Here is a 15,313-nt window from a genome sequence, read left to right as displayed (position 1 = left end):
AGGAGGTTTTATTTAACCCGCCCCATCCCGACCACTTTTCCACCACTGACTCCCCCCAATCCCTACCATTTTAGGAAATTTTCTTTTTTTGGCTCAAACCTTCGCTTTTGGTGAGAAACATCAAAAATTCATAGAGAAATCGCTCACCTGAGGTTTAAAGTACTCGATACAGGTAGGAGTACCTCCTTACCTTTCTGGGTTTTCTATCAGGCTGGCACCAAAGAAAACGAGTTCTATGGGAGGATAACTATTTCACACCACTCATAAACGGTATTTATTTATTTACTTAGTACGAATTTATATGTAGTACGAGAGTATATTGGTTTTCAAGCAGTAATATAGGCATTATAAGCATTGTTTCACTCACTAATACCTGACCTTTTTTTGCCACATTACCTGATCATCATTTCTAACTGTTTCTTCCTCTAATGCTATGTAAAGTTTGTCCTCCACATTGTCATTGATTGGGGAATCACTCTGGCCCTGAATTTCGTACCGTGGCATGACATGGCTATACTGGCCAGGTCACTGATAACAGGTGAATTGCTGAGACAATGGCATGCAGGGGGGGGGAGGAGGTCATGCTGGGTAAGGCACTGTCCCTGCCTGGGATCTTCTAGAGGAAGGTGTCACATGTATACGTACCAAAAATCACTCGCGAAAATTGAAAATTGTGCAAAATGGGGACCTTGCAATTTTTTCGCGTTTATGTACGTCGACGGGATTGGCAGTGACAAAACGTGTGGACGTTAAAGAACGTCGATGGGACGCCGCGGGTTAATATTGCAAGGTAGGCATATTTTGTTTGTTCTGTTTCTTTGTCGAGAATTAAATCTTAATTGCCTCTGATGTAACTAGTACTCTATTAACATTACTGAGTAAAAACAATGGTTTTACTAAAACATCTTGAATCCCTGTGTCACTGTCTTTCATGTTGACCATATATATATATATATATATATAATTGAAAGAGAGAGAGAGAGAGAGAAGTAAGAGTTTAGGAAAAAAAAATATTTTTACATTGGAATTTAGATACAGGAGCCACATACTGATGTCGAAATTATGTAAAACAGATAAATATTTAAGTGTGTATTTAAGAAAGAGACTTCAGTTTGAGTAACATGAAAACTAGACAAGCATATACTTAGACAAATTTAAACCAGACATTCGTATATTTACATTGAAATTAATCTAGGTATATATGTGGGAAATATTTTCCCCCAGAGCAGTTGCGCTCTCTATTTTTATCATAGTTATCCCTGGTTAAAGGCAGAGGAAAAATTGAGACCGTTCTTAATTGTTCAAGCGGTTTTAATAACCCAGAAATTACGTTCTCTTTAATAATTCTTGTTATTGATAAATTAAATGCTACTGCATTTAACCCCCATGGACAACTATGCATTGTAAATACATGTAATTATGTGGTATTTTCCACTGACCTAAACTGCGTCAGCTCGTTAGATGACGTGGCAAGTAGGGAAAGATTCTCCGGTTTAGCAGATGTGGAATTAAGATATTTACACAGTTAAAGGGAATATTTGGTCTAACTTTAGTTTAAGTAAAACTAAGATTAATTTGTTAGATTTACCCTGTACATATCATGATGTAATTTAACTGTATTTAGTACTGTAAATAATTAATAGTTGGCAACCTACCATTCTATGAGGGAGGTGGGTCCTGCCGCACACCGCACTCTGCTCCCAGACCTTGTGGAGTTAACACTCTGTTCCTAGTCACTCTCAAGCTAACACGGTTGTATATACGCACCAAAAGGACGCTTGCTTGCTCAAGCAATTGCACTAAGCAGCCTCATCGTCATCGGTTAACGATCACTCCCTCTTCACTAGCTAAGTAACCTTTACGAATTGGCCAATTCAAGGGGGGATTAGCTATGAGATAGAAGAGAAATAGTTATTGTAAGTGAGTTAAGGTTAAGTTACGTTTCGCCTAACTCTATGAGACTTGTTTGATTTACATAAGAACAACTTTATGGACGAGTAACGACCTACGAGTTGTTTATTAGTAAATACCAGAAATTTCTTGCATAGCGGTGCCCCGGCAGGGATACCGACTTGTATACATTAAATATTTTTCACATTTTGGTGCCCAGAAAGAGGGCCCCGATTTGTTTACCAGAACTATTAAACACTTTTCACATTTTTGGTGCCCCGACCGAGTGAGGAAAACCGATGTGTGCCGAAGCGCTGAATGTGTTTAAAGTTGCTTTTGTGGGACACAGTTTACTTCCACGTTTGATTGAAGTGGAAGACGTGGACGTACGTGTCTATAGAGCTCCGGGAGGAAAGGCAAGCTCATTCTCTGAAGATGAAAGGCTGAATGCCGTACTAGACTGGGAGCATGACCGTACGGTCCTGTTCCTTGGAGGAAATGATATCCATGAGGACGTGGAGGTCAATGAAGTAGTGTAGAATATTTTAGCAGTGGTAGGAGCCATAGAGGGCTCTTGTAAATCCTCAGTAGCCATAACCCTCCTCGAGCCAAGGAACCTGCCATATGGCTCTCCAGTTTGTTATGGAACATATAAATTAATGAGCAGAGCTGTAAACCGAAAGTTGTAACGGGCCAGGAAGGGAAGGGATTTCATACATTTTAATGCCAAACCCTTCCAAGCAATGTTGAAAGATGATGGTATACATTGGAACCGTCATGGGAGGGAAGCGGTTCTGCAGAAATTTATAAATTATGTAGAACATAAAAAAGGAGAGTTCTATGCTGTACAAGCTATGGGTGGGCCTATGGAGTATTGAGGTAATTAATTCTGAGCTCGGGGAATATGGGTGTTTGGCAATTGAGTGTGGGGATGAAATAGAACCCTAGAGGTTTAATAACCCTGGGGGATAGGTTGAAATTATAGACCTAATCCCTACACTCCTCAAAATTAAATGAATAAGTAGCTGAGCTGTAATGAATATTACGAAATTGGGAGAGGGGATAATTTGCACAATGAGGACTTAATCCCTTCCCTCTACAGAATTTAAAATAATCAGATCATTACTAAGTTGAGGTAAATTTGTGGTTGGAATTCATAATTAAATTATTAAATTAGAATTGTCAACATGTCTGTTTCTTTATTGCAAAGATCTTCTAGTAGTAAGGCAGGATGGATAACCACAGCCATAAATGATTGTAACCAGTCGTTGGACCAAATACCTCTGTCCAAGGAGAGAATAAATAGTCCCCTAAATTTCCTGAAAGATCGATGGAATAAGTACGAAGAGAGTTACTTAACTTTAGAAGCAGCTATAATAAAGGCTGAGAATAAGGAACTCTTAGAGTCAGAAACTACGAAGTTTGAAAACAAATTAGACGAATACTTAACTGTAGTAAAGATACTAGAGTCAAATTTAGCTGACACTGCCGCGGAAACACAAGTTGTGGCACAGCAGAGTAGAGCTGTGTTACCACAAATAACGCTTCCAGAGTTTGATGGGGAGCAGAATTGGAAATCCTTCTGGGACCAGTTCAAATATTTGGTACACGATAGAACAGATCTCCCTAAAGTCACCAAACTTACGTATATATTAGGACAGGTCAAAGGAACACCATATCAACTGATAAAAGAATTACCAGTAGAAGAAAATAATTATGAGGTGGCTTTGACCATCCTTAGACAAAAATTACGAAGACAGGGAGCAAGTTATAAATCAATTACTGAGGGCTCTAATAGAATTACCCACGTCTAGGCACGATTTTGATTCCTTGCAAAAATTTAGAATTGCACTAAGTTGTAATTTAAAGGCCTTAGGTACTTACGAAGATATTAAGACATCAGATTGGGTGTTTTCAAGAATTGTGTCCTTAAAGCTACCACCGAAAACCAAGGATGCTTTGTATGGTAGGTACCAGAAGGATAATTTCTCCTGTGAAGAGATTGAGGAAGGCTTGATGCAACTCTGTAAACATTTGCAAGAAACATTAAATACTACTGAGGTCAAACAGAAGACTGAAGTAAAGAAAAAAACCACTAACCAACTGATTAGGAAAGTTAAGTCAGAGAAGACTAAGTATGTGCCTAAAGAAGAGATAGGTACTTTCCTTAGCTCCACAAAGGCCGAGGATAAAGTATTAAAGATAAGGAATAGACATGCTGACGATATTAAGGAAATAAAACCTTTCATGGTAAAAGACAGGAAAGTTTGTGTCTTTTGTGGTGAGCAACATTCCAGTGTATCTTGTCAACAGTACCCTGATTATACTTCTAGTGTAGGGAAGCTTCAGGAACTGGGGTGTTGTATAATCTGTATGAACTCTGAACATACTGTCGCGGACTGTAAGACTAAATTAAATCTTTGCTTTAAATGCAAAAAAGATCATCATCATAGTGCTTTATGCCCTAGGATGAAAATTGAGGTTCCTAAACCTGCAAGCGTCAATATGACAATTGCAAAAGGGAATGCTCCATTAGTAATGCCAGCTGCAGTACCAATAGCAGATGTGAAAGTATTGTTTGAGAATAGAAACCAATTAGTATGTACCCTGTTTGATACGGGTGCTCAGAAAACTTTCATTTCTGCAGACATTGTGAAGAAATTAAAGTTACCAGTTATCGGCAAGGTAAATCTAGCCATTACAGGATTCTTGACAACTAGGAAGGCTCAGTCTTTTGATTTAGTTAAACCTGTAATACAATTAGGCAGATATAATGCCGTATAACAGCAGCTGTGCTTGATAATATAGAGACAAGTATATACATAAAGGGATTGAAGGAAACCTCTGATCATCTACAAAGCTCAGGGATAAAGTTGGCTAAACGGAATGTGGAATCAGATACTGTGGGTCCCATAAAAATGATAATTGGTTCTGATTATTGTGGAAGATTCCTACATAGGACTTTCAAGAAGAATAAGGTACAGTTGTTGAAGAGTCCAGGAGGTAACCTTATCATGGGTCAGTTGCCTTTTCGAAAACAAGTTAAAGGAGAGGCCAAACTAGTAGACTCAATCTTTGTTTCCCCCACACAGTCATTGATAGTAGCTAGAATAGGTGCAGAATTAGAACCTACTCAGATAAATGACTTGTTGGATGAAAATATTGAACTTGTACACAAACTGTGGGACCTAGACAGTGTAGGAATACACTCTGAGGAACCAACCCCTGAAGATAAAATAACATTGGAGTTGTATAATCAGTCTGTGGAATTTAAGGATGGACAGTATTGGGTAGGATCACCATGGAAACTAAACCATTCAGTTACCAAAAATTTACTAAACAGCTAAAGCTCAGTTAAATTCTCTTCTAAGAAAGTTGAGAGATAAACCAGAACATCTGATCCTATATGATAATATTATAAGGGATCAATTGAAGAATAAATTTATAGAAGAGGTAGAATACCCTGTTAACCACAAAGAAGGACACTACTTACCACATCATGCTGTAAGCAAAGATTCAGTAACTACTCCCATAAGGATAGTATTCAACTGTAGTAGTAAAGCGTCCAAGGGATCAGCTAGCTTGAACGATTGCCTATACTCTGGACCTACACTAACAGAGAAGTTAGGGAATGTGTTACTAAGATTTAGAGAGAAACCTTACGCTTACACAGCAGATATTAGTAAGGCTTTTCTAGGACTGAGAGAGGAGGATAGGAAATTTACAAAATTCCTCTGGCCTCATGATCCTCAAAATGAGGATAGTCCATTGAAAACTTACTGTTTCCGATCGGTGCTCTTTGGCTCTTGTGCTAGTCCTTTCCTACTTTGCAACACTTTAAAGCATCATTTAGAAAATGCCAAATGTCCAGAAATAGGGCAGGCTTTTTATATGGATAATTTGCAAGGTGTTGCTGATACAGAATCGGAAGCTTTGAAGGCTTATGAAGTAGCCAATTCCGAATGTGGGAAGGCAAATTTGCCGTTACAGAGCTGGAATACAAATTCACCGCTTTTGAGGAGTAAAATACAAGAGGACTATCCAGATTCTGACATTCCCAAAATTCAAAATGTGTTAGGTCTTAACTGGGATACAACAGCTGATGTAATAAGTTTGAAACCAATTAAGTTTTCTGATGTCACTCTCACCAAGAGGTCCTTGTTAAGTCAGGTTTTCAAGCTATTTGACCCATTAGGATTGATCAGTCCTATAGTTATTAGGGGCAAATGTTTAGTACAGGAGGCTTCGCGAGAAAAGTTAGACTGGGACACTGAATTGGGTGAGACATATGTGGAACAATGGGAACACATTAGAAAGGAGTTTGAAACTACATCAAGCATATGTATTCCCAGGAAAATAAACAGTAATGAGAAGTCGCACTTACACATATTTTGTGATGCTTCTCAAAGGGCCTATGGAGCTGTAGCTTATTGAGCAACAGGAGAGGATAGTAAGATTATAATGTCCAAAGCCAGAGTTGCGCCAATTAAAGAAAGAACCCTACCTCAAATGGAATTGGCTTCCATAGAAGTAGGAACTAAATTGGCCAGGTATATAACCACTACTCTTGATATTCAGTTTGAGGATATTTACATATGGACTGACAGTGAGATTTGTCTTTACTGGATAGGGAAGGAAGACAGTAAAATTCCTTTCGTCCGTAATAGAGTGAAGACTATTAAAGAGCTGTCTTCCAAATTTAATTTCATGCATGTGTCCTCCAAACAAAATCCAGCTGATCTGCTCTCGAGAGGTTCGACCGTAAGGAGACTGATCAAAGATAACTTGTGGTTTAAAGGTCCTAAATGGTTACTCACTAAGGATTGGCCTGAATAGAAACAGTACAGTATTGCTGAGATTAGTGTAGTGAACTTGGATCCTATTGTACCTGAGCCAGAAGTAACTGACATCGGACGATTTTCGTCAATAAGACAACTTATAAATACTACTAAATTGGTTGTTGAATTTTTGAATAAGAAGGTGGGGTTTCAGAAATTAGATCCCCTAGAATACTGGCTGAAAAGAGTACAAAGTAATTCTTACGGGGAAATATATAAACTTTTAGGCCAAGACACTGGAAAAAGGAATAAGCTGATGAAGAATTTAGGCTTGTTCTTAGACGGAAAGGGTCTGGTAAGATGTCGAGGCCGATTGGTAAAGGCTGACTTGCCCATCCAAACCAAACATCCCATTTTATTACCTAAGAGTGGATGCTTTGTACAACTTATTATAAAGGAAGCCCATGATTCCACTCTCCATGGAGGTGTACCGCAGTCCTCAGCCCAAATTCGGGAAAGGTACTGGATTCCTAAGGGTAGACAGGTTATTAAAAAATATCTCAAAAACTACATCATTTGTAGGAGGTATGAGCAGCTACCTTATATCTACCCAGGACCACCAGCTCTACCGAAGGATAGGGTGAACATAAGTCGGCCCTTCCATATAACAGGAGTGGACTACACAGGGGCTATAACTGTTACGGGTGAGGAAACTCCCCATAAAGTTTACATTTGTTTATTTACTTGTGCCTACACAAGGGCAGTCCATCTAGAATTAGCGGAAGACTTAAGCTCAGAGACATTCCTCAATGTCTTTCGCAGATTTGCCGCTAGAAGGTCTTGTCCTGGCAAGTTAATAAGCGACAACGGAACTAATTCCGTTGGAGCAGCACCTTTACTGTTGAACCTAATGAACGACCCAAAGGTTAAGTCGGCGCTGGGAATCCGAAATTGTATTTGGCAGTTCACAGCTCCAAGAGCTCCATGGCAAAATGGATTTACCGAAAGAATGATTGGTATTGTCAAGACCTGCCTGAGGAAAACATTACATAGAACTAAGATCACGAGAGAAGATTTAAGAACAGTAATAAATGAAATTGAAACCAGGATTAATAATAGACCCTTGACTTATCAAGATGACACTAGCAACTCGCTAGAGGCCTTAACACCGGCTCACATGTTATGTGGCAGGAAGCTCCATCCGATGCCTTGTGTGGATATCCAGGAAGAAGTTGATGATCCTAACACAGAAACTAATGATTTAGGACAACACCTTCGGGAGGGATATCAACGTCTGAAAAGGGTGCTGGATACTTGGAATAGACATTGGAGTGAAGAGTATCTTTTGAGCCTACGCGAGAGGTTTTATGGAGCTCAAGCTGCCAGCAACAAATCAGTTATTAACATATGAGATGTGGTCTTAGTGAAGACTGAACAGCCAAGATCCCAGTGGCCATTAGCTAAAGTGATCTCCACACACCCAGATTCTGAAGGGGTGCTGAGACTCGTAAAAATAAAATGCAGGGGACATACCAGTATAAAAACTATTGATAAACTGGTACCCCTTGAGTTAGCAGCCACTCCGGATCCAGAGGATGATGAAGATCAAACGGGTCAAGAGGCGCGATCTAGAAGGGCCGCAGCACAGGGTTCTCGAGAACTATGGAGGGAACTCTTGGCTAAGGGTCATATTACATGATACAACGTATCATTTTCCGCCGGCCCCAAAACTGTGTGAAATATTTTCCCCCAGAGCAGTTGCGCTTTCTATTTTTATCATAGTTATCTCTGGTTAAAGGCAGAGGAAAAAATGAGACCGTTCTTAATTGTTCAAGCGGTTTTAATAACCCAGAAATTACGTTCTCTTTAATAATTCTTGTTATTGATAAATTAAATGCTACTGCATTTAACCCCCATGGACAACTATGCATTGTAAATACATGTAATTATGTGGTATTTTCCACTGACCTAAACTGCGTCAGCTCGTTAGATGACGTGGCAAGTAGGGAAAGATTCTCCGGTTTAGCAGATGTGGAATTAAGATATTTACACAGTTAAAGGGAATATTTGGTCTAACTTTAGTTTAAGTAAAACTAAGATTAATTTGTTAGATTTACCCTGTACATATCATGATGTAATTTAACTGTATTTAGTACTGTAAGTAATTAATAGTTGGCAACCTACCATTCTATGAGGGAGGTGGGTCCTGCCGCACACCGCACTCTGCTCCCAGACCTTGTGGAGTTAACACTCTGTTCCTAGTCACTCTCAAGCTAACACGGTTGTATATACGCACCAAAAGGACGCTTGCTTGCTCAAGCAATTGCACTAAGCAGCCTCATCGTCATCGGTTAACTATCACTCCCTCTTCACTAGCTAAGTAACCTTTACGAATTGGCCAATTCAAGGGGGGATTAGCTATGAGATAGAAGAGAAATAGTTATTGTAAGTGAGTTAAGGTTAAGTTACGTTTCGCCTAACTCTATGAGACTTGTTTGATTTACTTAAGAACAACTTTATGGACGAGTAACGACCTACGAGTTGTTTATTAGTAAATACCAGAAATTTCTTGCATAGCGGTGCCCCGGCAGGGATACCGACTTGTATACATTAAATATTTTTCACATTTTGGTGCCCAGAAAGAGGGCCCCGATTTGTTTACCAGAACTATTAAACATTTTTCACAATATATTTAGTTGTTTACCAAAAAAAAAATAAAAAGTGTGATATTTATTGAAATTAATCCAGGTATATATTTAGTTATTTACTAAAAAAAAAGTGTGATATTTATTGGTGCATCAACTGAATGGCCATCACAAAAAATTCTTTCATTCATCCCTCTCGACATGCATACCTGAACTCTCTCTCTCTCTCTCTCTCTCTCTCTCTCTCTCTCTCTCTCTCTCTCTCACACACACACACACACACACACACACACACACACACATACACCATCCCCCCACGTGGTATGGTCATAGGGATTATATCTGACAAGGGGCGACTGTTATGACGGGGCATAATTCTGACGAGGTTCCCCAGACCACACAGCTACCAGGCACCAGTTTGTGTGTGTGTGTGTGTGTGTGTGTGTGTGTGTGTGTGTGTGTGTGAGAGAGAGAGAGAGAGAGAGAGAGAGAGAGAGAGACAGACAGACAGACAGACAGACAGACAGACAGACAGACAGATAGACAGACAGAGACAGAGAATGCATTTTTTAACAATAACCATTAGATTCCAAGGCGCAACAGCTGAACGTGACGTTCAGTCTTGCAGCTGTGATGTTCTCCACGTATAATTGCAGAAACTGTTTTTGTACCATCTTTTATCTTTATAGCTTAGGTTTGCCTCAACTAAGCTAAACCATCTGGCGATAAAGTGCTGTAAGACATTCAAGTATCGTCCTGCCGTACTGGGTGTTAAATAAGTAACTACTGTATGTTGTCCTTCAGGGCTTGCGTGCTGCACCAGTCAACTAACACTACAGTAGGGCCCGTATTGTGTCTGATTTTGCAGCCTTCCTTGGCTCTCTTCCTTAAGGAATTATTTTGCATACTCTACTTTAAACATTTTTGTGTATTATCTAAATTATGTTGATTTTATGGTCAAATTTCCTTTTATTATTAATATAAAGGCATATACTGTCGAGGAAATGGCAGAATACATCGCTAAGGAAGAGGTGTTATGAAATAGCTATGATTTCATACAGTGACTTGTGACCTTTATTTAGCTCCTAGTTTCCATTTTATGAGGAACTGTGATTTTTCGTAGTACTTCAGCATCTTCACATAACATCTCATTATCCACCCGTATGTTATTAATAAAGAGTAGGCTTTCATCTCTACAAAAATTATATGTATTTAAAATAATGTAAACATTTAAATGTTATATGAATAAAAAGTAAAAAAAATCGCTGAGGTAGATGAGAATGGGAGTGCGTTAGTGGACATTTGTGCTGGGAGGGGGTTGGTGATAGCCAATACCCTCTTCAGGCATAAAATGATCCACAGGTATACATGGCGAGTGATGAGAAGGGTGGGTGGTGAACTGAGTAAAAGGAAGGCAATGATTGATTATGTGTGTGTGGATGAAAGGATGCAAAGATGTATATTGGATGCAAGAGTTTATAGAGGTTGGGGGAGTGGACTTTCTGACCACTACTTGGTGGTGGCCAGAATAAGGATCCAGGTAAGATGGAGAAATAGAAGAAGGGAAAGACGAGAGGAAGGAGTAGTTGCAAGGAGAGTGAAAAGGTTACAAGAGGATGAGAAAGAGGCATAGTATAAGAGAGAAGTGGAGGAACGATTGGGCAAATATGAATTGGAGCAGATGGGGGACGTGGAAGGTGTGTGTAGAATATTTACAGAAGAAATATGTGCAGCATGTGATGTGGTGTGTGGAAGGAAGAGAAGACGGAGGGGGGTGCAAGGAACAGCGTGGTGGACTGAAGAGGTGAAACGGGCTGTGGCACAAAAGAAGAAAGCATACAATGAATGGATGAGAAATAGGGGTGTGGAAGAAGTTGAGAGGCGGAAGAGAGAGTTATATGTAGAAAGAAAGAGGTGAAAAGATTAGTAAGAGAGAGTAAGAAGAGAGTGGATGAGGAATTTGGAAGGAATTTGAGTGTAAAGTGGAGGGACTGTAAGAAAATGTTCTGGAAAGAGGTGAAAAGAGTAAGACAGGGTGGAAGTGAAGTTAGCAGGGGAGTGAAAGATAAAAATGGTAGATTACTAGTGGAGAAGGGAGAAAAAGTGAGCAGACGGAGAGAACACTTTAAGGAATTGTTGAACGTGGAGGATGGAAGTAATGCGAGTATAAGTGGCTGGGGAATGGCTGGGAGAAGGAGGGAGGTGAGAAGACAGGAAGAAATCAGTAGGATAGAAGTTGTGGAAGCAATGAAGAAGGTTAAATCAGGGAAAGCCCCAGGAATTGATGGAGTGTGTGGTGAAATGCTGAAGCATGGGGGAGAGATAGTAGTATAATGGATGTGGAAGATGTGCAGATTGGCCTGGGAGGAAGGTAGAGTCCCGGAGGATTGGAAGTCAGGTATAATTATTCCCTTGTACAAAGGAAAAGGGGAAAAAGAAGTGTGTGGTAATCATAGGGGCATTTGTCTTCTTAGTATAATATGAAAAGTGTATGGTAGGATACATATTGACAGAGTTAGAGAAAGAACAGAGAAATTAGTTGGAGAAGAACAGGGAGGCTTTAGGAAGGGAAGAGGTTGTGTAGATCAGATATTCATTCTCAGATCTTTAGTGGAAAAGTTTCTAGAGAAGGGAAAGAAGTTGTATGAGGCTTTCATGGATTTGGAGAAAGCATATGACAGGGTGGATAGACTAGGATTGTGGAAAGTGTTAAGAATATATGGAGTAGATGGGAAGTTGTTGAATGCTGTGAAGAGTATGTACAATGGTGCGGAGGCTGCAGTGCGTGTGGATGGTGAACTAAGTGAATTTTTCTCTTTGAAAGTTGGGTTGAAACAGGGATGTGTCATGTCTCCATGGTTGTTCAATCTGTACATGGATGGGGTAATAAAAGAGGTACAAGGTAGGGTAGTGGATGTTGGAGTGGCCCTGGTGAGAGAGGATAGTGTTTGGAAACTCCCTGTACTGTTGTTTGCAGATGATACTGTGTTGTTGAGTGAGGACGAAGGGGAGCTGCAAGGCTTGGTGGATGAGTTTGAGAGTGTAAGAAACGGAATCTAAAGGTGAATGTAGGGAAGAGTAAAGTGATGGTCTTTGAGAGATGTGAAGTCAGTGAATATACAGCGAGGCTGGATGGTGAGGAATTGGAAAATGTGAGTACGTTTAAGTACTTGGGTAGTGTGATGAGTAAGGATGGAGGTTTGGAGGGTGAAGTGCTTGAAAGAGTACATCAGGGAAGAAAGGTTGCTGGTTCTTTGAAAGCAGTGATAAGAAACAGGGAAGTGAGCATGGAAGTGAAAAAGTTACTACATGACAGTATTGTGATACCAACTCTAACGTACGGAAGTGAAGCTTGGACGTTGTTGGAAGGACACAAGTCAAGAGTGAGAGCAGTGGAAATGAGTTATTTAAGAGGGGCCTGTGGAGTCACATGGAGAGACAGGCTGACGAATGAGGATATAAAGGAGCGTTGTGGTGTTGATGTGGATGTGATAGGAAGCGTTATGAGGAACACACTGAGGTGGTTTGGCCATGTGGAGAGGATGGAGGGTGAAAGACTGACGAAGAGAGTGTATGTGAGTGAGGTGGAGGGGGAAAGAGGGAGGGGGAGGCCGAGGATGAGATGGAGAGATGGGGTGGAGAGGTATATGAGAGAGGGGGGTGAGTTGGGAGCAGGGGAGTGAAATGGCGGGGAACAGGGCGACTTGGAGGCGATTTGTTTGTGGCCACCCCAAACGGGATTGAGGCGTCTGGCAATAGATAGATAGATAGATAGATAGAAAAGGTACTATAAATCCTCCTACGGCTCTTTGATTTTTTTTTTAAGGCATCTGATTGGGCAGTGGCTTAACCCGTTTCCAAAGGCCCAGAAGTCGTTCTACGTATTATACACCTTCACATATCACCATTTAGGCGCTAACACCTACCGCCCTTATTGAATAAATGACAGGGCTGTCTCATATACAGTAGGTCCTGTGTATTGGTATTAGCAAGGCTGATTTTCCACGTCCGCAAGTCTTCCGTAGACCAATAAAATTTATATTAGCGAAATTCAGACCACCGCTCCCTGCCAAAGCCTGGATTCGACCCGCGTCCACTGTGACGATAGAGTACCTCTCTACCGACTCGGTCACTGGGCACAAAGATTATCAAGAGAGTAGTAGTAATAATGGAATAGTGTAGGATATGTAAACAGAGTCGTATCCTTGTTGACATAAGAGACATTACAGCACCTCTTCTTATTTTTAGCATCTATCTTAATCATTTGTTTTTAACTCTGCCAGGCTTTCTCTTGGATAAAGAAAATTATATTGGGCGAGACAAAATATTATTTCAACACATGAAAAACACTAGCAGAAAAAGAATCACTATTTTTTATTTTTATTTTTCAATCCTTGGGAACTAGCTTTTTAGTCAGTTAATCAAAATCCTGTGGTGTCAGTCCGAATTAAATCCCAAATACACCAGCTGGAGTAAAATGCTAACTGCTTGTCCAGTGCAAATCCTCTCCGTCTTTCATATTTGTCATTTGTCCCTCTCGCAATGTTCTTGTTTCACCTCGAGCTATCAGTGCCGCCGTCAAGACACTGATCACGGGGTGATTTTTTTTTTTTTTTTTATTTTTTTTTTTTTTACACATGTACTCACACGTGTCCCACCAGTCACTGTCGTCATTCCTTTGATGCACTTCTTCCTTCACTAAATCTTTCTTCACAGTGTATGCGGTGCCAAGCCGTTGCTATTGTAATGTTTGTATGTATATATGCATATGTATGTACATACATATGTTATCTATGTCTGTATGTGTGTATACAAACAATGCCTGACTCAATTTCAATCAACACTGTTACATACATTGCGTGTGGTGACAAGATGGGACTCGATTTAGGCGAAGATCGATGAAGGGTCAAGGTCACAGATCAAGGTAAGAGTTGTGGTGCGGCGTCGCTGTGCTGTCTGGACATCCTCTCAGGTGCCTGCTGCGTCGATGTATTGTCTGGGCATCTAAAGTGCCTGCTGCCGTTTACTGTATCACCTTCCATACATTCACTCAGATACAACATATGGAATTCATATATCCGTAAAAGCATTCAGATTGCTGTTCTCCGTATCAGAAAGCAGGTAACCCCATCCCATGTACAGTGTTCTTTTTTCTTTTTTTTTTTAACCTCACCACCTAGGCATAGAATATTTCTTACAAGCATGGCAACAGCTCCCAAATACTGATGATAATTTGTGAAGCTCCTGATGAAGGCAGAATATGTCTGACTTCTTTATCGTTCATAACTGCCTTCCACAAAGTGGAAGCAGCTCCATTACCAAGGGTGCTGTGGTAAATGTCAGCCAGAAACTGGGGGTTCTAAACACTTTTGCATTATCAGCTTTAGAAATACATATAATGTTTTTTTTTTTTTTTCTGTCTAACACTCAGTGGCGGAAAAGGCAGACAATAAGCTTCCCAAGACCAGGAGACTGGCTTCCAAAACGACTAATTTATACTGCCACACACAAGAATTTGACCTCTGCTGCACCATTTAACCGGGACAGTTTAAGATGGTCATTACATCCCAACTGTTACTCACCTTTCTGGTTATTGCACTTCCACTTCTCTGTTTGTTCTTCTCGCTCTCTCTCTCTCTCTCTCTCTCTCTCTCTCTCTCTCTCTCTCTCTCTCTCTCTCTCTCTCTCTCTCTCTCTCTCATCTGGCCTGAATCTGCCATCTCTCGATGTTTAGTGCTAATTTACACCAATGCATTAACACTAGACTATGATGCTAACTGCGAAGAAAGAACGTATCATTGAGCCACATTTTGTTTTAAATCTAGCTAAGCAAAATAAACAACAAAAGGACGAATATTTGGACGAAGAAAGGTGAAGGAAGTTAGGATCAATGATCGTATAATATTAATTCTGATGCGGATGAAGTGTTCTGGCAGGTGTGTGAGCGAGGACAAACGTACTACATACAAGTACTGATAAAATAAATTAAGTTTAGGGGAC

This window comes from Coenobita brevimanus, chromosome 13 (assembly GCF_032717465.1).
Source record: "Coenobita brevimanus isolate Jiangsu-jjx chromosome 13, ASM3271746v2, whole genome shotgun sequence".
NCBI classification, from domain to species: domain Eukaryota; kingdom Metazoa; phylum Arthropoda; class Malacostraca; order Decapoda; family Coenobitidae; genus Coenobita; species Coenobita brevimanus.
This window is presented reverse-complemented; position numbering follows the sequence as displayed.